The sequence below is a fragment of the Balaenoptera acutorostrata genome, chromosome 1 (assembly GCF_949987535.1).
Source record: "Balaenoptera acutorostrata chromosome 1, mBalAcu1.1, whole genome shotgun sequence".
Taxonomy (NCBI): domain Eukaryota; kingdom Metazoa; phylum Chordata; class Mammalia; order Artiodactyla; family Balaenopteridae; genus Balaenoptera; species Balaenoptera acutorostrata.
Window position 1 is genome coordinate 25,528,331 of NC_080064.1, and position 27,031 is coordinate 25,555,361.

General features: G+C 40.9%; 1 long non-coding RNA gene across 2 annotated transcripts; it reads right to left on the bottom strand.

Annotated features, from left to right (window-relative positions):
* Positions 1 to 6,423: 6,423 nt before the first annotated feature.
* LOC103017130 (uncharacterized) lies at positions 6,424 to 27,031 on the bottom strand. Of its 2 annotated transcripts, XR_450024.2 has the most exons (4): positions 26,096 to 26,248; positions 25,409 to 25,433; positions 8,366 to 8,458; positions 6,424 to 8,045 (listed from the first exon to the last, which is right to left on the bottom strand). It is a non-coding gene; the product is annotated as an uncharacterized LOC103017130 (long non-coding RNA). The 2 variants fall into 2 exon arrangements; XR_009007586.1 differs by lacking the exons at positions 25,409 to 25,433; positions 26,096 to 26,248 and adding an exon at positions 26,263 to 27,031.

A 27,031-nucleotide genomic window follows, 5' to 3' on the forward strand; every position in this document is an offset into this window, starting at 1 on the left:
ATGTTTCTTGCGTAAGTGAGTTTATAGACTGAGTTTATACTCTTCTAAAAATATTAGCAAAGAGGACCTAATAGTATATTAGGATAGAAATATGCCATGATCAAGAGGTATTTACTATAGGAATGTTAAGATAGTTCAATATTAATAAGTCTATTAATATAATTTATTCTAGAAAATAGACTAAAATATTGGTTTAAAAGAAAAATATATCATGACTTCTTTTGGGTATTCTTTACAGAAATAAAAAGATAGATCAATATTAGAAAATCTATTAATATAATTTAGCTTATTAATAAGTAGAAAAAGAAAATGATATATTATTAAAAGATAATGAAAATGCATTTGATAAATTTTATATCCATAACTATTTTAAGTCTTAGTAAAATGGAAATGATACCTTGAAATGATTATTTTTTTAAATGTCTCAAACCAACTTTAAGCATCGTGCTTCACAATGAAACTCTAGAAATAATTCCATTAGGTAAAGAAAAATCAAAGATCCTTACCACAACTCTTAATTAACAGAGTTCTGAAAGTCCTAGTCAATTTGATTAGGGAAACACATGAAAAGAGGTATAAATATTTAAAAGGAGGAGGAAAAATAATCATTATTTAAAGTTAATATGATTATATATTTGGAAATCCGCCCAAAATACATTAAAAATATTGAGTCCAGCCTAGAGAGCCACAACTACTGAGCCCGCGTGCCTAGAGCCCGTGCTCCGCAACAAGAGAAGCCCCCACTCACCACAACTAGAGAAAGCCCGCGCACAGCAATGAAGACCCAATGTAGCCAAAAATAAACAAATTTATAAAAAAAAAAAAAATTGAGTCCAGCCTAGAGAGTATCATACTAAGAGAAGTAAGTCAGAAAGAGAAAGACAAATGCCATATGATATCGCTTACACGTGGCATCTAAAATACTATTCAAATGAACATATCTACGAAACAAAAGCAGACTCACAGATATAGAGAACAGACTTGTGGTTGCCAAGGTAGAAGGGGGGTAGGACTGGGACTTTGGGATTAGCAGATGCAAACTATTATATATAGGATGGATAAGCAACAAGGTCCTACTGTATAGCGAGGGGAACAATATTCAATATCCTGTGATAAACCATAATGGAAAAGAATATGAATAAGAATATACATATGTATAACTGAATCACTTCGCTATACAGCAGAAATTAACACAACATAACATAGTAAATCAACTATACTTCAATAAAAATTTTTTTAAAACTATACTTCAATAAAATAAATTCTAAAAAACTATTGAGTCCAGGAACATGGCCAATTACAAAACAAATACACAAGAATCAACAGCATTGCCATCAAACAATAAAAAGCAGTTAGAAATTATAATAGGGAAGAGTTCCATTCATAATATCAGTAAAGATAGAAAATAACTAGAAATAAACCTTCAGAAAACAACTAGGAATAAACTTTACCGGGGAAAAAGTCTATTGAGGGGCATGGAAGAGAACTTGGAAACCTCTACCTTGTCTTAAATAGAAACACAATGTTTAAAATCCACCTATTTTTCTCAAATTAATGTAAAAATTCACACATTCCAACTCAAAATCCCCAAATGCCTTATGTTAGAATTTAACAAAACAGTTCTAAAGGTAATTTGAAGAATAAAGCTATAATAATATTCAGGGGTTTCCCTGGTGGCGCAGAGGTTAAGACTCCACCTGCCAATGCAGGGGACACAGGTTTGAGCCCTGGTCCGGGAAGATTCCACATGCTGCAGAGCAACTAAGCTTGTGCTCCACAACTACTGAGCCTGCGCTCTAGAGTCCACAAGCCACAGCTACTGAGCCCGCGAGCCACAACTACTGAAGCCCGCGCGCCTAGAGCCCGTGCTCCGCAACAAGAGAAGCCACCGCAATAAGAAGCCCATGCACCGCAACGAAGAGTAGCCCCCGCTCGCCGCAACTAAAGAAAGCCTGCGCGCAGCAACGAAGACTCAACGCAGCCAAAAATGAATAAATAAATTTTTAAAAATAATAATAATAATAATATTCAGGAAAAGTATGAAAAATAAGAGACACTTTTGCCCATCCATTAAAATATTACAACGTTTTAGAATTTTAAAAAAATATGGTACTGGCACAGAGGTTTTAAAACGTGCCTGGGATTTTGTATTAATTGGGTATGGTAAGGTGACAGACGCAAACACAGCTGCCTTTGAAAGAAGAGTTTACTATTTACAGTTCCCAAGAGGAACGGGCATGCCCTGCCATGCTGGGCCAGGTTAGGAAAGAATCAGTGTAGGTCAGGAGGAAGGAGTAAGGGGAAACCACCAGCCAGAGCGTTTACTGCGGTTTTCATAGGAAGAAATGGGTAAGGCAGGGTAAACCGCTAAACAGGTTTAGGATTGAATAGTTTGAATAATTTCAGCAGCTCTGAGAGTGGTCCCTAGTTGTCTGTCGCCCTGGGGTGATTTAGGGCAGGGGAATGTTGGCCTGGTGTTTGAGAGGGAGATAGAGAAGGTGGTTGGATCAATAGCTATGGGTTTGGGATTGGTTGCCTTGCATATGCATACTTGGAGACAACTTGTTTACCATCTCTAGGAATTAGCTAGCCCTGGGAGGGGCAGTCTCTTCAGGATTAGTAAGGCCCCAAGATGTCAAAGCATCCTGAAATACAGAAGAAAAGTTTTTAAAATGATTAGTACAACACAGCAGACAAATGACAATGAAACAGAATAGAAAGATGAGTGCGTAAAAGAATTTGATATGAGGATACTTCCCTGGCGGTCCAGTGGTTAGGACTCTGCACTTCCACTGCAGGGGGCATGGGTTTGATCCCTGGTCAGGGAGCTAAGATCCCACATGCCTCGCAGCCAAAAAAAAAGGAAAGAAAAAAATGATATGACAAAGATGGTTTTCTAAATCACTGAGAGTTTGCTAGTTTGTTCAGTAAGTAGTACTGGGGCTTCCCTGGTGGCGCAGTGGTTGAGAATCTGCCTGCCAATGCAGGGGACACGGGTTCGAGCCCTGGTCTGGGAAGATCCCACATGCCGCGGAGCAACTAGGCCCGTGAGCCACAACTACTGAGCCTGCGCGTCTGGAGCCTGTGCCCCGCAACAGGAGAGGCCACGACAGTGAAAGGCCCGCACACCGCGATGAAGAGTGGCCCCCGCTTGCCGCAACTAGAGAAAGCCCTCGCACAGAAACAAAGACTCAACACAGCCAAAATTAAATTTAAAAAAAAAAAAAAAAAAAGTAGTGCTGGAACAATTTCCTAACCACTTGAGAAAAAGTTGTTAGAATACTATCTCACAAAATAAACGTGAGATGGCTTAAAAAAATCTAAATGAAATGATAATGTGCTAGAAACATGGGCAGGTGATTATTTTTTATAATCTTGGGGTGGGGGGAACTTTGCCAGTAAAAAGTACAGGGTAAGTATGCCCCCACGCAATATTTGGGACATACTTAAAAAGTATTTCTTGTTTATCTGGAATTCATGTTTCACTGGGCATCCTGTATTTTTATTTGCTGAGTCTAGCAACCTGGGAAGAGGAGACTTTTCTCAGGAAAACAACCAATCAACTGCACTGACAATCAAATAAATGAAAATAAAAATAATGAGACGGAAGTTTTACCTTATCAGGTAGGTGAAGAGTAGAAAATGGTCAAATCCAGTATTGGTGAAGGTGTGGGGAAATAGGCAGGGCCACTCTAGCCAGCACTTTTACTCTTGCTTCCTCAGTGGTTCCAAACCCACAGACACTTGGCACTCGGCATCTGCTTCCTCACCCTCCATTCCTCAACCCACTGTAGCCCAACTTCTGCCACTGTCACGCCATTAAACTGCGCTTGCTCATCTGGAAAGCTGAACAGGCATGTCTCAGTCTTTGTCTTATTCAACTCCTTTGACACTGTTCACCACCTTCTCCTTCTTGAAGCACCCTCTTCCCTTGGCTTCCGTGGCCCCTCATACCCCTGGTTTTCCACTTATTTTCCCATCCCTCCTTCCCAGTCATCTTTCTCTGTCCATCTCTTCAGTGTTGGCACGTCTCCTGTTTCTCTAGCAGGTCCTCTTTCCTCACAGTCTCCAGGAGCAGAGCAAGGACTCTCCCACTCACGTCTGTCTTCAGAGCTCCAGACCTACAAACCCAACTGTTTACTAGCCTTTGATGTTCCACAGGGCACCTCAAACTCAAATGGCCAAAAGGAAAAACATCATCTTAACCCCCAATCTTTCCCATCACAGAAAAAGCCACCACCACCTAACCAATTGTTGAAACCAGAAACCTGGATGTCATTGTTAACTGCCTTCTCTCCTCTCCTGCTCTACCCCCATCCAGACCATCACCAAAACCACCATGTAAACTTAAACCACTTAAACTTCTCTCATATCCATCTACTAATTGTCATTTCCTCTGCCACCGCATCAGCCAAACCAACTTCAGCTCCTCCATCTCCCTCACCTCCTATGACCCAACAGAAAAGCAGGCAAAGGGTGAGAACCGGACATTTGCAAAAGAAATTCAAATGACCAACAAACATGAGAAAGTGATCAACATTGTGAGCCATTAAAAATACATCCAACTTAAAAATTAATAAGAAAAAAGTGAGACACTATTTTTGCCTTAAAAAATCAGCAAAGATAAGGAAAATGATAATACATTGTACTAATGAAGTTCTGGAGAAATGGGAGATTCTCAGATTGGTATAAACCCTTTTGGAGAACAATTTTCAGTATGGTCAAAATTCGAAATGAGCAGAAACTGTAACCCAGAAATTCCTCTTCTAGGAATTTATCCTAAGGAAATTGTTAGGTGTGATATGTGTGGACCATAAAGTTCATTACAGCCCTGTCTGTAAGAGCTAATACCCACTGAGCACTTGCTCTGGGCATTTTCTCATTTAATCCTTACAGCGATCAACCCCAGGAGGCTGGGAGTATTGACCTCATTACACAGATGAGAAAACTGAGAATAAAATGAATAACTTTCCTCAGGACAGTTGTAAGTATCAGGGCTCAAACACAAGCCTAAAAGCCCACACTCTGCTATTTCCTCAACGTGAAGGCCTTGACCTATGGAGGGAGCAGGTTCAGGAGAAATATCTCCTGCGTACCTCCTGCTTGCGTGGGTCAGTGGGGAGGGGTAGTGCAGCACGTGCCAGAAGGGACATATATGGAACCATGAGGGCAGGTCCAGAGTCTACATAGGGGCCTGGAGGCAGTCATCAAGTTGTGGGGAGGATGCCTAGGGCTCTTGTACTTGCCTGGAAAATATGTTTTTACTTAACTGGCTTGGGGAAGGTGATGGATATTATAGAGAAGTGTTTCAGTTAGGAATTGGTCAGGTAGTAGGTAAGCCAGCTAACAGTGGCTTAAGCGAGTCAAGGGATTTTATTTTGTCTCCAGTGTCCTTATGGTGGCTTCTTCTGTCTCCTGCTCTGTCATTCTGCTGCTCTGTCATCACAGCTACAGTAAGGAAGAATGAGGAATGGGTTTGGAAAATACAAGTAGCAGAGTCTTCCAAGGGGGCAGGGGGTGGGTGCGTGGAGGGGTGGAGATAAAGTCATCAAGCCATGCCTTGTCACCACCACTATGGAGCTTTGATTTAAAAAAAAAAAAAAAAGTCTAAGAGCTTTCAAAGTCAGCTGGTGAGAGGAGACACTGAGGGAGGTTTTGGAGAAACCCTGTATCTTCAAAGCTCCCCTCCATTTCTGTATCTACTGGATAAGTAGTCCTAAATTTGACTCTTGGCTCCCTGAGAGTATATGAGATAGCCTTAGCAGGTGCGTTGGCCTTGTCTGGATGGGCCGTGGCACTAGGCAGGGTTCTCCAAGAGCCTTCCATGGGGCCTCAGCTGGAGGACAGCGGATACCACTTGGAGACAGTAGTTTACTAATTAGTTTGGGGAACCTCGTACTGATAAACTGGCTCTACAAATTTTTTTTTATTTAAAACACCACCATGATTTATAGCATTCTCTGATTGCCAGTGTGTAAGTACTTCCACTCTGACCAATTTCAAGCTACCACGGTATGACAATCAACTTACAGAATTCCTGAATATTTAACAATCAGCTCTTGGGAGGCTGTACATGCCAACTCTAGTACATCACTCCTGCGAGCCCTTCTGTGGGGACCCCCAGAAATAACTGCGGGGACTTTGGAGGAAAGACTGAGGATTTGCCATCACATGAATGGGATTGAAGTCATTACAAGTTGAATATGAAAGGGCAATCAGGCAATTAAACCCAACTTTGTAGTAACAAGCTGATGAGGTTAGATACTTGGGCTATATTTGCTTTAAAATATTTTAATATGCATTCTCATTATAACATAGACAACTGTGCAGATCCATTTATTCAGCAGGTATTTACTGAAAACTTCCTCTCTGCCAGGGACTATTTGAGACACGAGGGACGAATACAATGAATAAAATAAAGTTATTGTCCTCCTTGAGTTTATACTCTAGTACATATGAAATAAGGTCAGGTAGTTATCATTGTTAGGAAGAAAATTAAAGCAGAGTAGAGGATAGAGAATGAGAGAATTTTATTTTAGGGAGTTCAGGGAAACCCTCACTGATGAGTTAACATTTGAGCAGAGGTGGGAATGAAGTGAGGGAGGGAGGTGGGCTCCCTCTGGGGGGAACACTCCAGGCAGAAGCAGGAGCACCTGGGAGGATCCGGAGATAGAAGCGAACTGGGCATGAGTGAGGAACAGCAGGAGTCCAGTGTGGCTGGAGCTCAGTGAACAAGGAGGAGTGTGGTAGGAAATGAAGTGAGAGAGGTAGGGAGAAGCCACATCATGGACACTATGCACAGAGTTTGCATTTGATGCTAAATGTGATGGGAAGACATCGGAGGGTTCTGAGCAGAAAATAACAATATCTCCTTTGCATTATAAAAGGATGTTGTGTCAACATCATGTGGGTGGTAAGAGAGGAAGCAGAGAGACCAATTAGGAAGCTATTGCTACAGTTTGGGTGAGATGACAGTAGTTTAAGCTAAGGTAGTAGAAGTGGAGGAAGTAAGAAATGGTTAGATTGTAATAGAGTTTACAGGACTTAACAGGAAATCAGGATATGAGATGAAGTAAAAAGAAGATGAGTCTTAGATAAGCTCAATATCTTTGTGCTCTCTGCCAAAATTCTTGGGATTGGTAGGGAAGAGCAGGTGGAAAGAACTAAGAGTTCAGTGGAATGATGATATGTCTATTTTGTCTTCATTCTTGAAGGATATTTTTGCTAGGTGTAAGAATTCTGAATTAACATTTGTTTTCTTCCAACATGTTAGGAATTAAGGAGGAAATCAACCATAAAGGTGACATTTTCAGACAAACAAAACCGAAACAGTTTGCCACTAGATCAAATACACTAAAGACATTCTAAATGTTTTATTACAGGCAGACAAAAAATGATCCCAAGTAAAACGTCTAAATGAATATTGACTGTAAATAATGGTAAGATTATCTTGAGGTATAAAAAATAAATATTTCATTTGAAAGGCAAAGATTGCCAGAGTAGATAATAAAAATCCAACTATATATTGTCTATAAGAAATATACCTAAAGAATAAATATACAAAAAAGGTTGACAGTGGAAAGGTAGAAAAAGCATGTTATACAAATACTAAACAAAAGAAAGCTGACATGGCTAGATTCGTTACAGAATAAAATAGACTTTAAAGCCCAAAACATCTCATAATGGAGAGGGGTGGTCATTTCATAATGATAAAAATCCAATTTACCAGGAAGATATAACAATTCTAAATTTGTATGAACCTAACAACATGCTTTTTAAAAGGTATAAGCAGGGGGAAGCAGGTTCTGTACTGAGACGAGCAGTTGCCCAATTGGGTAGTGGACAAAGAATCACCTCAGTGGCTGCTGCTTCCAGGGATGTGTACTCAACGAAGCCATGGGCCTGGACCCACCGGAGCACCTGCGTTGTTTGGCAAAGAAGCACAAGACTCCAGGTTGGATTGGCTAACCTCTAAGCCTCAGCTGGAAAGAAAGCTTTGTGGGCCCGGTGTGCTTCTCTCGGGGCTGAGCCGACAACAGGCAAACCTGCAGGTCAAGAGCATGTGACATCAGATAGTGCTGGGCCTACTCCCTTACAGAGATGACCCAGATCTCAGACCTCCTGGACATTCCCCAGGGAAGACTTGGTATCCTTGTTGGCAAATATGTAAACTTTCTTAAGGGGAAACGGGTCCATGACTTTTTTGGCTCCATTTAGGTTTCAAAAGAGTTATATGAGGGACCTTCCAGGCCCCTTGCCCACAAATCCCTCCCACTCTGTGGCTGCAGGAAAGGGAATTTAAGGAGCCCTGTTTCAGGAGTTGGGACACAGCACAATTTAAAGGAAAGAGGATGGGCTGTAGTACCAGGCAGAGCTCCATTCAAATCCCAGGGTTGTCAGTCACTTGCTGGATGATGTTGACAAATAACGTAACCTTTGTGAATTGCAGTTTCCTCACCTATAAAACAGAGATTATAACTGTATTACTTTATAGGATTCTTCTGAGGATTAAATTAAATAATGCTTGTGAAGAGTTTAGCATAGAACCTGGTACATAGGAAAAAAGTTGTACCATTATTATTCTATTTGCCACAAGCTTGCTTATAATAACAACAACAACAACAAAAAATGGAAACAACCTAAATGTCGATCAATGGGGAGTTGGTTAAATAAAGATGTTACTTCCGTATATACAGGTGGTGTCTGTGAAGTCCTTTAAAATTACAATGCAGATCTATACTTGTTAATGTGGAAAACTGTTCATGTTATTTATTATTTTGTAGGGAAAAAAACAGGTTTTTATATCAGTATATATAATATGACCTGATTTTATGTTTAAATGAAGTTTGTATAAAGGTATATAGATGTATGTATAATTATATGTATAAGTGCTTAGAAAAATGTTTGGAATGAGATATACCAAACCGTTAACAGTGGTTATTACTACAGGGTGAGTACATGGGTACATTTCTTTTCTTTCTGCTTATCTGCATTTTAATTTTTTTAATAATGACCATGTGTGATGTGTGTAATAAAAAGAATAATAAAGGAAAAGATAAAAATTTGTGGTCCAGAACAAGAAAGGACTCCAAATGAGGTCGGCCCAACATAAAGCAGAGTAAAAAAAAAGGAATGAAGGGTTTTTTTTTTTTTTTAAAGGAAAAGGAAGCTTCATCCAGCTTATAAAAATTGTGATAAAATACATGTGGAATCTAAAATATGACACAAATGAAGCTATCTATGAAACAGAAACAGAATCAGAGACATAGAGAAGAGACTGGTGGTTGCCAAGGGGGAGGGGGGTGGGGGAGGGATGGAATGGGAAGTTGGGGTCAGCAGATGTAAGCTTTTATTTATAGAATGAATAAACAACAAGGTCCTACTGTATAGCTCAGGGAACTATATTCAATATCCTGTGATAAACCACAATGGAAAAGAATATTTTAAAAAGAATGTATATATATGTATAACTGAATCACTCTGCTGTACAGCAGAAATTAACACAACATTGTAAATCAACTATACTTCAATTAAAAAAATATTGATTGAAAAAAAGAGTTCAGGTAGAAAAGACAGTACACAGAATGGGAGAAGCTATTTGCAAATCATATATCTGATAAGGGACTTGCAGTAGAATATATAAGGAACTCTACAACTCAATAATAAAAAGACAAATGATCCAATTTTTTTTTCAATTTTTAAAAATAAATAAAATTGTGATAAAATATACACAACATAGAGTTTACCGTTTTAACCATTTTTAAGTGTACAGGTAAGTGACATTAAGTACATTCACACTGTGTGCAGCTATCACCACCACCTTCCATCTCCAGAACTTTCATCTTCCCAAACTCAAACTCTATACCCATTAAATCTCCCCATCCCCCCTCCAACCAACCCTTGGCAACCTCCACTTTACTTTCTGTCTCTATGAATTTGACTACTCAAGGCACCTCATATAAGGAGAATCCTATATTATTTGTCCTTTTGTGTCTGGCTTATTTCACTTAGCATAATGTCTTCAAGGTTCATCCATGTTGCGGCATGTGTCAGAATGTCCTTCTTTTCTTGGGCCAAATAATATTCCATTGTATGTCTACACCACATTTTGTTTATCCATTCATCCACTGATGGACATTTGGCTTGTTTTCACCTTTTGGAGATTGTGAATAGTGCTACTGTGGACATCAGTGTTTATCCGGCTTTTTAATGGAAGGCCTCCCTCCGTCATTCTGTGTCTGGCCTCTCTCCAACTGCCAATCAGGTTGAGATTCACCTAGTATTTCACAGGCAGCTACTGAGTTCCAGGAACTAGGCTAAGTGCTTTCAATCCATTGTTTATGACAATCCCCCCCCCCAAAAACCCTGTAAGTGAAGTAAGCACAATTATCCCCATTTTACAGATGAGGCTACTCAAGCTCAAAGAAGTCAAGTAACATGCCAAGGCCACTGTAACAGAGATGCAGGATGGGCTAGATTATGCTATAGTAACAAATGATCTCAAGATCTCAGAGACAGGTGGTTTTTTCTCTGACAAATAATTATTTCTCACTCATGTTACATGTCATCATAGGTCAGCTTGTCCCTACTCTGTATTATTGTCACTCCAGGCTGAAGGAACAGCCCCTCTCAGGGACATTGCTGGATCCATGGTAGAGAGAAAAGAAAAAGATAGCAGACCACAAGCTAGCTGAAAACATCTGCTTAGAAGTGACATGGCCATTGACACCCACGTTTTATTGACCAAATCAAATCTTATAGCCACTCCTGAATTCAATCGGGCAGAGATGTAGTATAACCCTCCCCCAGAATGGACAGTGAATGGTTTAAACAGAAATGTAATCTACTGCAGCTCCACAGCTGGGGTTGCTCCTGGAGCTGAGAGAAATGACAGTAAATCTGCTGGGGAAGCTGGCAGGTGTTCAGGCTGAGTCCACTTTGCAAAAGTAGAAGCCAAAGTCTGTGAGCGCCCCAGAAGTGTTCTATCTCCAGAGGACTGACAAACATTAACCAAACGCAAGGGAGACTATAGACAAACAGGAGGTCAAGATGTTTGTTTACAGTGAGGATTGGAAAGACCACGGGGATCGGACATGTGGGTCCTTTGGAAACACAGTGTCTTTCCCGGAGTGAGGGCTACTGAGGATCCTGCTGTAACCAGGAGGCTGCTGGTGACCCTGCAGTCAGCACTGCAGAGTCATAGGTAAGGCTGGAGGCTCCTGTGGTAAAACACAAGACAGGTCCAGCCCCCCTAATTCCCTGAAATACTGCCATCTTTTAATTTTCATGTAGAAAAAGCAAGTCAGGGCTTCCCTGGTGGCGCAGTGGTTGAGAATCTGCCTGCCAATGCAGGGGACACGGGTTCGAGCCCTGGTCTGGGAAGATCCCACATGCCGCGGAGCAACTAAGCCCGTGAGCCACAACTACTGAGCCTGCGCATCTGGAGCCTGTGCTCTGCAACGAGAGGCCGCGACAGTGAAAGGCCCGCGCACCGCGATGAAGAGTGGCCCCTGCTTGCCGCAACTAGAGAAAGCCCTCGCACAGAAACGAAGACCCAACACAGCCAAAAATAAATAAATAAATAAATAAATTTATTAAACAAAAAAAAAAAAAAAAAAAAAAAGCAAGTCAGTGTGTGCCTGGCACTGTGCTAGCAAAAATCCCGCAAGGACCTCCTTGGAGACCTATAAGTGGAGATTATTCAACCTGTTTAACAGGGGGAAATGGGAGCGAGATGGACAGGGATATATATACATCAATACGCACATTTTATATGGGTACATTATATCTTATGTATTATATGTAATGATCTTGCCTGCCTACATTTTATATATATACATAATATATATATGTTATACATAATGTATTATATACGTGTGTGTGTGTGTGTGTGTATAGTAGGCAGGCAAGATGAGAGAAAGGTCAAAAATGGGCAGAAAAAAATCCAAAAATGGGCAGAAGACCTAAATAGACATTTTTCCGAAGAAGACATACAGATGGCCAAGAAGCACATGAAAAGATGCTCAACATCACTAATTATTAGAGAAATGCAAATCAAAACTACAATGAGGTATCGCCTCACACCAGCTAGAATGGGCATCATCAGAAAATCTACAAACAACAAATGCTGGAGAGGGTGTGGGGAAAAGGGAACCCTCTTGCACTGTTGGTGGGAATGTAAATTGATACAGCCACTATGGAGAACAGTATGGAGGTTCCTTAAAAAACTAGAAATAGAATTACCATATGATCCAGCAATCCCACTACTGGGCATATACCCAGAGAAAACCATAATTCAAAAAGACACATGCACCCCAATGTTCATTGCAGCACTATTTACAATAGCCAGGTCACGGAAGCAACCTAAATGCCCATCGACAGATGAATGGATAAAGATGTGATACATACATACAATGGAATATTACTCAGCCATAAAAATGAACGAAATTGGGTCATTTGTTGAGACGTGGATGGATCTAGAGATTGTCATACAGAGTGAAGTAAGTCAGAAAGAGAAAAACAAATATCGTATATTAACGCATATATGTGGAACCTAGAAAAATGACACAGATGAACCGGTTTGCAGGACAGAAATTGAGACACAGATATAGAGAACAAACGTATGGACACCAAAGCGGGAAAGCCGCGGGGGGGGGGGGGTGATGAATTGGGTGATTGGGATTGACATGTATACACTGATGTGTATAAAATTGATGACTAATAAGAACCTGCTGTATAAAAAAAAAAAAAGGTTTTTTTCCTGGTGATGTAATTATGTATATTTAGATTTTTAAAAATTATTTTCTGATCTATATTGAGCACACATCAGTCTATAATTGGGAAACACTTATTAAAAATTAAAACAATTCTAAAATAAATTAGTGGGCTGAAGAATTGCAACAGTTATGGGAATTCACCCTTCCTGGATTTTCTACCCAAACCCCATCACAGCAGTCCTTTTTTGGGCGCCTGCTGTCTGCCCAGATGGCAGGTGTTGCGTCTACAGTGGAGAACAAGATGCAGACACGTCCTCACAGAGCTCCCAAGGTGGGAAAGACAATGAATGTGTGGTTTCCATCAAGCGTTATGGAGGCCAGAGAAGTGAGGGTGGCGAAGAGCTTTTCCCCAAAGGCCCAGTGACCAAGAGGTTGGTCCTCCAGACAGAGTGTTTCAGAGCAAGGGTTTTAGACCTGAATTCAAATTTCTAGTTTCATTACCTTAGCTGTGTGAGACCCCCACTCCCACCCCAGACAATAATGAAACCTCTCGGCTTCAGTTTTGCTCTCTGTAAAATGGGTCATTGTAAGATTAACTGAGATAATGCATGTAAAATCCTGAGCTCGGTGCCTGGCCCACAGGGAGCTGCTGATTTTTTTTTTTTTTTTTTTTTTTTGTGTTGGGTTTTCGTTGCTGTGCGCAGGCTTTCTCTAGTTGCGGCGACTACTCTTCGTTGTGGTGCGCGGGCTTCTCATTGCAGTGGCTTCTCTTGTTGCAGAGTATGGGCTCTAGGCACGCAGGCTTCAGTAGTTACGGCACTTGGGCTCAGTAGTTGTGCCTCACAGGCTCTAGAGCGCAGGTTCAGTAGTTGTGGTGCACGGGCTTAGTTGCTCCGCGGCATGTGGGATCTTCCTGGACCAGGGTTTGAACCCGTGTCCCCTGCATTGGCAGGCAGATTCTTAACCACTGCGCCACCAGGGAAGCCCAAGTCGCTGATATTTAAGGCATTTGACCCAGGACGCCCAAATCCAAGTTTGTTGCTCTTCTCAGCCCATTGCACTGCCTCTAACTAGGAGCAAGGTGTACTTCCTCAGTCACAATGGTGCTCCCTGCAGTGTGGTAGGGACTTTATGTCCCTGCAAAATAATGACTGGCAAGAAACTGTTGTCTCTAAGAAGACAGAACTGGGAGGCAGGGGTGGGGAGACTGCATAGCCTTCTGAACCGTTTGAAAAAGTCATTTTCTTGTTCATGAATTCTTCTCAGGCTTAAAAATATGGGAATGAAATTATTTTAATAATTTGAATTAATGAACTCTTTAGTGACTCCTTCAGTGGAAAGCTCTTTTCCCTCCGCAGAGCTCGGCTCTCCTCAAAGCTGAGCCTGAGGACCACCTTTATGGGAATCTGTGCTCCGCCCACCCCCCTCCACTGGCTCCAATGAATCAGAATTTCTGGGGCAGTGGAGGAGGGAGAAGCCTGCTTAGCCTCACTTTTAATTAGCTCCCCTGGTAATTCTCCAAGACACCAAAGTTAAAGAACCACTGCTTTATGAACCCTTTGGCATATCAAGTGCTTAGAAATGTTACTTTCCCCTCAGTCTGCTTTCACTGAGATGATATCACAGTCCAGCAGGCCAAGAGAATCCACCTGTAACTCTGACATTATTTACTGTGCAAACTAAAATTATTCACCCTGTCATCCGTTGTCATACCAGCACCAGTGGTCAAATGCTGCCTCAACAGGTTAAATCAGCATAATGGTATTCTATGTAAATTAAAAAAAAAAAATGAGCAGGCTCTTTCCACTGTATTGCAGACAAGCTCTAAGATGTGCAAAGTGAAAAAAATCAAAGTGTACAACGATGTGCTTAGCCTGCTAGCACTTGTATAAAAGTGCTACACACACAAGATATACACATATGTACTGGTATATGCAAATTTTAGTGTATGCAAATCTCTGGAAGGATAAACAAGGAACTGGGGTGGGAGGAGTTGCGGTTGCCTCCAGGAAGAGGAAGTGGGGATGTGGGTAAGAGAAAGACTTTTCACAGTGCTGTGTACCTACCCTAGCTCTTGAATTTTGAACCATCTGAACGCATTCCTTTTTCAGAAATAAACTCAAATGTGAAAGCATGCTGCCCGCGTGACGCTGTCTCTAAGCTGCTCTGAATGCATAAGCCTCGTTCTCAGTTCATCCCTATGGCTCCCTGTTCTTCAGACTGTCTTTTCATCTAAGGCTCTCCTTCCACGGAGTCAATCACTGACCTTGTCCATCCGCAGACATATTTTGACCAGACTGTTAAGCCAGACAACTCCACTGGCACTTAACATTCCAGTCCGGAGGCAGCACGCTTGCAAAAGATTTCATGATTTTAGATTCTGGCAAGAGGCAAGAGGTCAGTGTGCTTGTGTAAGCCAGCATCGCTTCTCCATCGAGACGTGCTCAGGAAGATAAGGTGCCCCTCAGGCTGCCACTGCATCACGGCTCACATAGGACCAGAGGCAGCTCTGAGACCCTTGAGAGGGAGGGAACTGAGTCCCCATCCTGATGAGGGGCCTTGACCAATCCTAAATTGATTAGTTTCAGCCAAAAAGTGAAACATATTATTAAGAATAACATAAGGGAGGGAATTCCCTGGCGGTCCATTGGTTAGCACTCTGCACTTCCACTGCTGGGGGCCCGGGTTCGATCCCTGGTCGGGGAGCTAAGATCCACAAGACGTGTGGCCAAAAAAATAAAATTAAAAATTAAAAAATTAAAAAAATTAAAATGCTGTTAATGGACACTTTGCAAACGCGTCCAAGTTTAAAAATAAAAAAAGAATAACGTAAGGGTAACAGGATCCAGCCATTCCACTCCTAGGTATTTGCCCAAGAGAAAAAGAAATATTACGTCCATATGAAGACCTGTACACGAATGTTCATAGAACTTTATTTGTAATAATCCCAAACTGGCAACAACCCAAATGTCCAACAAATTGTGGCATATCAATCCAACGGAATACTACTCAGCAATAAAAAAGAATTAACTACTGATACTTGCAACAACATGGATGAATCTAAAAAGAAAATTTGCTGAATGAAAAAAGCCAGACCAAAAAGGAGTGCATGATTTCATTTATAAAAATCTCTAGAAAATGCAGGCTGATCTATAGTGACACAAAGCAGATTAGTGGTTGCTTGGGTTGGGGTAAAGGGGGATGAGAGGGAAGGATTACAAAGAAGCAGGAGGAAACTTTCAGGGGTGATGGAGGTGTTCGCTATCTTGATTATAGTGATAGTTTCACGGGTGTATACATATGTCAAAACTTATCAAATTACACACTTTAAATATGTGCAGCTTATTGTATATAAAACCTCAACAAAGCTGTTTTTTACAAAAAGAATCATGGAGTATCATGTGGAACTCAAGTTCCATAGGTTACGCTTTTTGGGTTGAAGGAAATGTTTTATATCTTGATTGTGGTGGTAATTACACAACTGTATACAGCATTAAAATTCATCAAATTGCATACTTAAAACCAGTGATTTTTGCTGCATGTAAATTATGCCTCAACGAAATTGATTTTTACAAACAGGATGTACATGTGGGCCCATCCATACACACACAGAGACCAGGTTAGCAACCGGACCCCAGGGACATCTGATGCCCTCCTGCCACTGCTGCAAATATACTCTCTTCATCTTTCTCTCTTTTCTCTGGCTCTCCATATGTCTACATCATTCTTCTCTCTCTCCAGTTCTTTGGCCTGAAAGGGAGAACACTCAGCAGCCAGTACTCTCTGAGCTTTATATTCTAAGGCCCACGTATCAAAAAAAACAAAAAGGAACTTCTCTCTGAGTCAAGTTGCAAAATTCATGGAGAAGGATTCTGATTGGTCCGTTCTGAGTTGTGTGTTAGGCCTTTGTTCACTTATTCAAAAATTACTGATCAGCACTTGCAGACACTGTGCTAGGCCCCAGGATCCCTCGGAGAATGAGACTAACGAAGTCTCTGCCCCAGTGGAGCTTACAATCTAGTGAGGAGGCAGGCAATAAATGAGCCAACAAATAAACACTCCCATTTCAAATCATGGTAAGTGCTTCAAAGAGCAAAAATGAGAGAAAGGGGATAGAGAGTGACGGGGCATGGGGTTATCTTAGATAAGGTGGCCAAGGATGGTTTCTAAGGTGGTGACATTTGAATAGACATGAAGGATAAGGGGTCAGCTCTCCAAAGATCTGGCAGAAGAGAAGTTAGAGGGAACAGCATGCGTAAAGACCCTGGAGCAGGTCTGTGAGGCCAGGTGGTTGGAGCATAGTCAGGAGAATGGAAGGAGATGAGGCCAGACCATGTAGGGCCTTGCAGCACAGGGAGAGGAAGTTGCATTTTATCCCCAGTGTCTTGGGAAGCCTCTGGGGCAGTTGAAGCAGAAGACTGGCTTGATGTGATTTTTTTTCAAAAGCTCCTTTGGCTGCTATGAGAATAGGTTGTAGCAGGGCACCAATAGAAGGCACATATTGAAGGCACACCAACAGGACTTGCTAACAGGTTGGGTGTTAGGGAAGAAGGAGGGAAAAGGTTAGGGAAAAAAGACGGTGTATAGGCAAAGAAAAGAATAAAGTGGATAAATGTGGCCGAGGTGGAGTCCTGCTTACTAGCAAGACATCTCCCACCGGGATCACATGGCTGAAGGTGTGGATGGGGTGAACAAGCAGTCAAAGTAATACACGTCTAGGGGCTTCCTGGTGGTGCAGTGGTTGAGAATCTGCCTGCCAATGCAGGGGACACGGGTTCGAGCCCTGGTCTGGGAAGATGCCACATGCCACGGAGCAACTAGGCCCGTGAGCCACAATTACTGAGCCTGCGCTGAGCCTGCGCGTCTGGAGCCTGTGCTCCGCAACAAGAGAGGCCGTGATACTGAGAGGCCCGCGCACTGCGATGAAGAGTGGCCCCCACTTGCCACAACTAGAGAAAGCCCTCGCACAGAAACGAAGACCCAACACAGCCATAAATTAATAAATAAATAAATAATTTTTTTTAAAAAAACAGTAATACACGTCTATTTTAAACTCCCTCTCTAAGCCCCAGTAACCTGGTCTGGAAAAGGAGATAGTTGGAATAGCTTCAGTGGTTCTCAGTGAGGAAATACCCCTTACAGAATGATGACGTTTAGAGGAAGGGGCCAGGGGTTCTAGACATCCGGAAAATGTAGGATAGCCCACATAATAAAGAATGGTCCCGTGATCCACTTTCAAATGCCCCACTGCACATTTATTAAGATGAAAAACCTATAAAATTATCTAAGCCTAGAATCTACATCCATTTTACCTACAAGCATGGTTTTTAAAAATACTTCCCAGGAGTGCAACTCTAATGAAAATCAAGGGATTTGATCTGTATAGAGAATTGCTTTTGGAAGAGCTTGTCACCAATAGCAATGCTCATAGTTTTTGAAGTGCAACATATAGCCATCAGTCTACATTTATAGCCGTGGCCTCCAGGGTGATTCTATGTGTAGATGCAAACATCTATTGCAGTCACTTCTAGGGTAATCACGCCTAAGTATTTACAGATTTAAAATACATTTTATTGTACATTACTTTCTTTTATTTCTTTTTTTTTATGGGTAGGAAATTGTAATCCTAAGAATATATATAGGGCTTCCCTGGTGGCGCAGTAGTTAAGAATCTGCCTGCCAATGCAGGGGACACGGGTTCAAGCTCTGGCCCAGGAAGATCCCACATGCCACAGAGCAACAAAGCCCGTGGGCCACAACTACTGAGCCTGTGCTGTAGAGCCCGCAAGCCACAACTACTGAGCCCGCGTGCCGCAACTACTGAAGTCCGTGCGCCTAGAGCCCATGCTCCACAACAAGAGAAGCCACTGCAATGAGAAGCCCGTGCACCACAACGAAGAGCAGCCCCTGCTCGCCACAACTAGAGAAAGCCCGCGTGCAGTAACAAAGACCCAACGCAGCCAAAAATAAACAAATAAATAAATTTATATATATATATATATATATATATATACACACACGTATATATCTACACTAATTTAGTCTTCAAACAATCTTATGAGGTAGACACTGTCATTGGCCCCATTTTATAGATGAAAAAACTGAGGCACAAAATAGTACCCCAGTTCACACAGCTAATAAGCAGCAGAGCAGGAATTTGATCCCAGAATGATTACTCCAAAAATCATATTCTCTGAAGCACTACGTCATATAAACTTTAGGTAGGTTATCTACAAATTTTATTTCAGGATAGTAAGGTTGTTATTAATATTGGTCTGATGAGGATGAGAGTCAATGATCTAGATGCTCTAGGTCTCTCCCAGCTCTAAAATTCATTTATTTGGCTAGGTTCCTAAAAACTCTTCCTACTCAATTTAGCCTTACACTTGGAAGCACGAGGAACTTCCCTGAAGAGGAACAGTGTTATGTCAAATTAATGAAGTTTTTTGCTTTTTAACACAATACCAAAGTCTAGTGAGGACACAGTACAGACTCTCGCAAACACTGCTGGTGAGAAGGCAATGAGTGACCGCTTCTCAACAGAAATTCAGCAAAATACCATATCCTTTGACTCTGACGTCATTCAGAAAATCTTTCCTAAGGAAATATATTTTTATTGTGGTAAAATACACATAATATAAAATTTACCATTTTAACCATTTTTAAGTATGCAATTCGGTAGCTTTAGTACATTCACAATGTTGTTGTGCAACCATCACCACTAACTAGTTCCAAGATATTTCATCACTCCAAAAGGAAACCTCATATCCATTCAATAGTCACCCCTTATTCCCCTCTGCCCCAACCTCTGACAACCACTAATCTGCTTTCTGTATCTATGAATTTATCTATTCTGAATATTTAATATAAATGGAATCATACGATATGTGACCTTCTGTATCTGGTTTCGTTCACTCAAAATATTGTTTTTAAGGTTCATCCATATTGCAGCATGTATCAGTACATTATTCCTTCTTTGTTTTAATTTTTTTAGGTAAAATTCACATAACATGAAATTAAACTTTTCTTATTTTATTTATTTATTTTTGCCTCGTTGGGTCTTCATTGCTGCACACGGGCTTTCTCTAGTTGTGTCAAGCGGGGGCTACTCTTTGTTGTGGTGCACGGGCTTCTCATTGCAGCAGCTTCTCTTGTTGCAGAGCACGGGCTCTAGGCGCGCGGGCTCAGTAGTTGTGGTTCGCTGGCTCTAGAGTGCAGGCTCAGTAGTTGTGGGGCACGGGCTTCATTGCTCCGCAGCATGTGGGATCTTCCTGGACCAGGGCTCAAACCCGTGTCCCCTGCATTGGCAGGCAGATTCTTAACCACTGTGCCACCAGGGAAGCCCCAAAATTAAACATTTTAAAGTGTACAATTCAGTGACATTTAGTACAGTCACAATGTTGTGCAACTACCAACTATCTGGTTCCAAAACATTTTCATCATCCCAAAATTAAACCCATACTCATTAGACCGTTAATTCCCATTCTCCCCTCCTCCCCCTGACAACGATCAATCTACTTTCTGTCACTGTGGATTTATTTATCCTGGATATTTCATATAAATGGAATCATATACTATATAACTTTTTGTATCTGGCTTCTTTTACTGAACATGATGTTTTTTGAGGTTCACCCACATTGTAGTATGTATCAGTACTTCATACCTTTTTATGGTTGAGTAATATTTCACTGTATGGATATACCACATTTTGTTTATCCATTCACACCCATTAATGGACATTTGGATCATTTCCACCTTTTGGTTATTGTGAATAGTGCTGCTATGGACATTTGTGTACAAATTTTTGTTTGAACACCTACTTTCAATTCTTTCAGGTGTATATATATATATACATATATATATATATCTATCTAAGATTGGAATTGCTGGGTCATATGGTAATTCTTAAGAATGGAATTTTTTTTTTTTTTTTTTTTTTTTTGGTCATGCTGCACGGCAGGCAGGATCTAGTTCCCAACCAGGAATCAAACCTGTGCCCCCTGCAGTGGAAGTGCAAGGTCTTAACCACTGGGCCACCAGGGAAGTCCCAAAGGGTCATATGGTAATTCTAAGTTTAACTTTTGAGGTGTCACCAAACCAAACCATTTCCAAACCATTTTCTACAGTGGCTGCACCATTTTACATTCCCACCAGCAACCTTCCAATTTCTCCACCTTCACATTCTCTTAACGCTTATTTTTTTGCTGTTATGGCCATCCTAGTGGGTTTGAAGTCATATCTCATTGTGTGTGTTTTGATTTACATTTTCCTAATGACTAATTACGTTGAGCATCTTTTCTTGTGTTTATTGGCCATTTGTATATCTTCTTTGGAAAAATGTCTATTCAGATCTTTTGTCCTTTTTTAAAATTGGGTTGTTTGTCTTTTTGCTGTTGAGTTGTGCCTGAGGAAATAATTTTAAATTGGAAAAACTATTTAAACATATTTATCACACTATTATTTACAATAGTGAAAAAATTGAAAATGACACAAATGTCTAACAATAGGGGACACAAAAACAGTCCCAGCCCTCAAGGGCATTCTGTCCTGTCAACAAAGCACAAGAAAAACAATAAATTCAGTAAGAGCCATGTTCAGGGTGTGCACAGGGTACCAAAGATGCTCAGAAGAGGGGTTGGGAGCGTGTCAGGGGCATCTTCCCCAAGCAAGTGAAGAAATGTGAGGGTAAGTGTATGCAAAGCAGAAGAATGGCATGCATCCAGAGTTGCAAAAGAGAATGATACAATTGGGGAACTACAAAGAGTTTTTTGGTCTGTGCTGTGAGGTTCAGTGTAGGGAAGCAGGAAGGAGCTGAAGCAAGAAAGTTCTTTTGTGCTAAACCTTTACCTGAAAGCTCAGAGAGCTTCAGAAGGAGGCAACATGATGAACTTTATGTTTTGGAAAGATAACTCTGACAGTCACATGAAGAATTGTTGATGGTGGGGCCAGACTAGGGTCTAGTTAGGAAGAGTTACAAGACAGAATGAACTAAAACAGTGACTGTAGGGAGAGGAGTTAAGAAGGTCAGGGATTAGATATGATTCCTATGTCATAGTTCCTGCCTATTATGAATTAGATTGTGCCTCCCCGCAAAATAGATATGCTGAAATCTTAACCCCCCCAATACTTCAGAATGTGACCTTCTTTGGAAATAGGCTCGATGCAGATGTAATTAGTTAAGATGAGGTCATACTGTAGTAGGATGAACCCCTAATCAGTATGACTGGTATCCTTATAAGAAGACAGTCATGTAAAGATAGAGACACACAGGGAGAACTCCATGTGATGACGAAGGCAGAGATTGGAGTGATGCAGTTGCAAGCTGGGGAGTGTCAGAGGTTGCCAGAAAACCACCCGAAGCTAGGAAAAGGCAAAGAAAGATTCTCCTACAGGTTTCAGAGGGACCGTGGCCCTGCTGACACCTTGACTTTGGTCTTCTAACCTCCAGAACTCTGAGACAATAAATATCTCTTGTTTAAGCCACCTGGTCTGTGGTACTTTGTTACAACAGTCCTGGGAAACTAATACACTCCCACTTATTTAGGATGATGTCCTGGCATAATTATGTAGCTCAGTAAATACAATAGCTAACATTTCTTGAGCAGTTACTCTGTGTCAGGCTGTGTTTTAAGTGCTTTACTCAGAGCAACCCATTTCAACCTCTCAATTCCCTGTGAGGAAGATTCTATTATTATTTCCACTTTATATTTAAGAAAACTGAAACACAGCATAGTCAAGTCAATTTCCCAAGGTTACAAAGCTAGGTAAATGGCAGAGTCAGGATTTCATGCTTGGCAGGCTGACTCCAAGCTCTAGTGTTCTTACACAATATACTATGCAGCCGTTCTAATAAATATTTGCTGACAGTTTTGATGGATGGATGGATGAATGAATGATTGAGTAAATCTGGATTTTGTACCAGGGTGAATAGTAGAGGTGATGAAGAAGAGAGAGGAATCAAGCCTGATGCCAAGGTGTCTTGCTTGGACGGCTTAAATAAGGGATCTCCATTTATTGCGGCAGGAAAAAGAGGGGCAAAGTCAGATTTGGGGGATGGAGGTGGAAAGCTGGAGAAACAAGGAATACATTTTTTGAAATGCTTAGTTTGAACCACCATGAGACAAGCAAGTGAGATGTCCTGTAGACTGTTGGACAAATGGATCTGGCGCTCCAGAGAGAGATGTGGGTTGTAATTATAGATATGGGAGCCATCAGTGTACTTAATGTCAGGGGTTTGGATGAGATCACCAAAGCAAAATATGTAGGAAGAGAAAAGCAGACCACCTTAAGACAGAGCTTTGGGGAAAACTGGAATTCAGTGGGAAAGTGGGGATAAAGGAGCCTTTACTTACTAGCACAGGGTCTGTCATGGAAAAGACAAAAGTCAGGTTATAGTGGGTTGAGGAGTGAATAGAAAATGAATAAAAGGGTAAGCATACATGCTGCAAGTTAGAAAGTGAGAAAGATGGATGATGGGCTGGGGCAGAGAGTAGGTGCAGAGGCAACTATACACAGTGCTGTGCCGGGGTTGCTCATACCAAGTGATTGTTAAATTTCAGGAATTTTGCAAGCTGGTTGTTAAATACAGCCATTATTAAAAATTAAGTTGTGGGGACTTCCCTGGTGGTCCAGTGGTTAAGACTTCGCCTTCCAATGCAGGAGTGCAGGTTTGATCCCTGGTCAGGGAGCTAATCCCACATGCCTCGTGGCCAAACAACCAAAACATAAAACAGAAACAATACTCTAACAAATTCAAGACTTTAAAAAAAAAAAAACAACTAACTTAAAAAAAAATTAAATTGTAAACAACAAGGTCCTACTGTACAGTACAAGGAACTATATTCCATATCCTGTGATAAACGGTAATGGAAGAGAATATGAAAAAGTATATATGTACAACTGAATCACTTTGCTGTACAGTAGAAATTAACACAACATTGTAAATCAACTATCCTCAATAAAATAAATTTTTAAAACTTAAGTTGTACAAACTTATAATTAAATAAACTATATTAAAGACAAAGGTCATTAATTCTTAAAACTCGTCACTTCCTAATTATTTTACTACATTTTACTATTATCTATGGTATCTGTTTAATGGAAATATTATAATGGTGTGCCACTGCACGTCTCTTCCCAAATCTATGTCCAGTGACGTCTACTGGTAGCTTGAAATTGTTCATGGCAGGAGTATTTATACCATGGAAATTGGAAAATGCTACAGATCAGAGCTTGTTTCATTGTTTTGATGATTGTGTACATTTAAGAAATTAATGGAGGGCTTCCCTGGTGGCACAGTGGTTAAGAATCCGCCTGCCAATGCAGGGGACATGGGTTTGAGCCCTGGTCCGGGAAGATCCCACAAGCCGTGGAGCAACTAAGCCCGTGCACCACAACTATTAAGCCTGTGCTCTAGAGCCTGCGAGCCGCAACTACTGAGCCCACATGCCACAACTGCTGAAGCCCGCGCGCCTAGAGCCCATGCTCTGCAACAGGAGAGGCCACCACAATAAGAAACCCGCACACCGCAACGAAGAGCGGCCCCCTCTCGCGGCAACTAGAGAAAGCCCATGCACAGCAACGAAGACCCAATGCAGCCAAAAATAAAAATAAATAAGTAAATAAATTTTTTAAAAAAGAAATTAATGGAGAAAATGTTAGGAATGCATATTAAACTTAAAAGTGCATCTTGTCTGTAGCCATTACATTGTAAGCAGCACCAAAAAAATTGAAAAAATAGTCCTCCAGCATTCAGAAACTATTTTCCAGTTCCACAAAGAAGTCATATCACTGATGAATGAGTGAAGCTCTAACATAAGTCTTCATTGTTCTACTTTCGTGTCTTTAACAAAAGGGAAGATATCGACCATCATTTATGGTGGGTTTGTCAATTGCAACCATAGGTTCGCTAGGATATAACTAACAGTTTGGCAAAAATCAACAAAAGCATTCTGTGAGAATTAATTGGCTATATGGAATTTACAATAAAGAGTAATGCATATTTTACTACTTTAAAATTGTATGTTACACATCCTTTATGTAGTAAAATGTATAGTAAACATATGTGTATATGTATATATGCACATGTGTAGATATACACACATACACATGTACACACAATTGATTTCACCCCATTGTTCAACCTCCTGACTACATCAGAGGCAACAGTCACTCCTATGGGAATGGGCCATTGGATTTAAGGTAGTAAAGGCCTTCGATGCCGAGCGGCTGGAGGAGGCACTGAATCTGCCAAGGACGAGAGAATGACAAGGGGTGGGCCTTCAAGGCCCAAGGAACTCCATGCATTGAGTGATGGGGAGGGCAGCAGAGGAGAGCAACAATGAGGGGTAGTGGTTGTAACAGCTTGAAGATAACTGTCTCAAGCTGGTATTACCCAAGGGCAGAAGAACAATGGTCTGGACGTGGCCACAGAGAGCCGACCCCTCATCTCCCACTGGCCTTTGTAGTACATGGGTCATGGGAGAATGAGTAGCTTCTGTTTTTTGAGGTTGCGGAGAAAACAGTGCCCTCAGGGGACAACTTGGTTTTCACTTAATAGTAACAGCTTCCACTTATTGAATGCAAGGGGAGTATAGCGCAGTGATATAATCAGGGTTTCTGAGTTAGACATTTCAGGTTAGAATTCTAGCTCTGCCACTTACTAAATGTGTGATACTGGGCAAGGTACTTACCCTTTCTGAGCTTCCATGTCCTAATCTGTAAAATGAAGGTAATATTATCTACCACTCAATAGATAATACACTTAAAACACTAAGCACAGTGCCTGGCACATGGTAAACTTTCAATAAATTGTAAATACTATTTTGGCTTTGTAAGTGGAAAAGGAAGATACATAATTATACAAATACAATTATACATGGGGGTAAGGAGGGGAAAAGAAATACAATATAATAATGGTTGTCCCTGGATGTCAGGACAATGAGGTTTTTTTTTCTTCACGTCCTCTGTATTTCCCAAAACGTCTACAACAAGCCAATTTCGACTTTCATTTTTTTAAAAAATATTTTCTAAAGCAAGGAGTGTGCACAGGAAGAAATATCATTAAAAAAAAAAAAAAAGACCAGTGTTATCTCAGGGCATGAGAAAATAAAAGTCTTCTGCAGGATACACAGGCCTAGCATCTGGGCAAATTATTGCAAAGGGCAGAAAAAAACACTTGCAGGGTTTAGTATTTCCAAGTCATCCTTTTTCACCACTAAAAAAAATTGATAAGTTCAAAGGCTGTCTCCTCTTCTTTATTTTCTGTCTCATCCTGTGATTTTTAGATTTCAAGAGGACTTGCAGTAATGAATAAAGGTGCTATAAATTAATCTAAACATGATTCAAATCTCTAATTTATGTATTCATTAAAATCTTACCTGTTATCAATCGTAGGGTTCCAGGTGTTAATGGCAACTCTAAGTGAAAGTCAAATATAATCATTTGCATAAAAGTATTAGAAGATGATTAATTGGTATTTTCATGCAGCTGTGATCTATTCTGCACATCTAGAGCTGAAAAAAAATGTTTCACGAAAAACATTTACCTATGCTAATCCTCATGAAATTGCAGAACATCCTCCAGTTTTCCATGTACTCAGTTACGTTTATAGCATTTTCATTACTGGAGTCACATTTCATATTTCCGGATTTTACAAGGCATTACAATTGTGCACGCTTGAAAATTAGGCTGATTTCCACACCATTCCTTGAATATTTGTGTTCTGTTCTGACAGGAAGATAGAGATTAATTCTACTTGTGTTAACAAATTCCTGTTTGTGTGTCTTAGAATGATTTGGGGAATATATTCAGATTTCAAGGGGCCTACACTTGAGGTGTCCTAAAAAATAAGTCACAGGGCTTAGGCAGAAAAGAGTTTTCAGAAAAGTGATTTATCTATGCTGAATAAAAGCTGTAGCACTGCCAGCTCAGATCCAGTTACAATTGCTAAAGCATGTCCAGGCTGGTTATCTAATGGCTCTGCAAGAATTTAGGCCACGCATTAATGCACTGAAGATAAAATCAATTTGAAAATTTCTTAAATCAAATACCAATCCTGGAGTAATACTCTCTGTGCAGGAGAATCAGCCAACAGTAATAGGAAGCCAATTATAAACTATAAACCACTCTGTTCAAATGTCCTGGTTTGTTAGTGGTAGGGCCCATTACACACAGTTTGCACAAGTTGAATCCACTGGCTAGACATAACTGCTGTACACAGACACATGTGCTCCTCTCTCCCCCGCCCCCAACACTTAACATAAAGATGCAGCTCAGGGCTTCCCTGGTGGCGCAGTGGTTGAGAATCTGCCTGC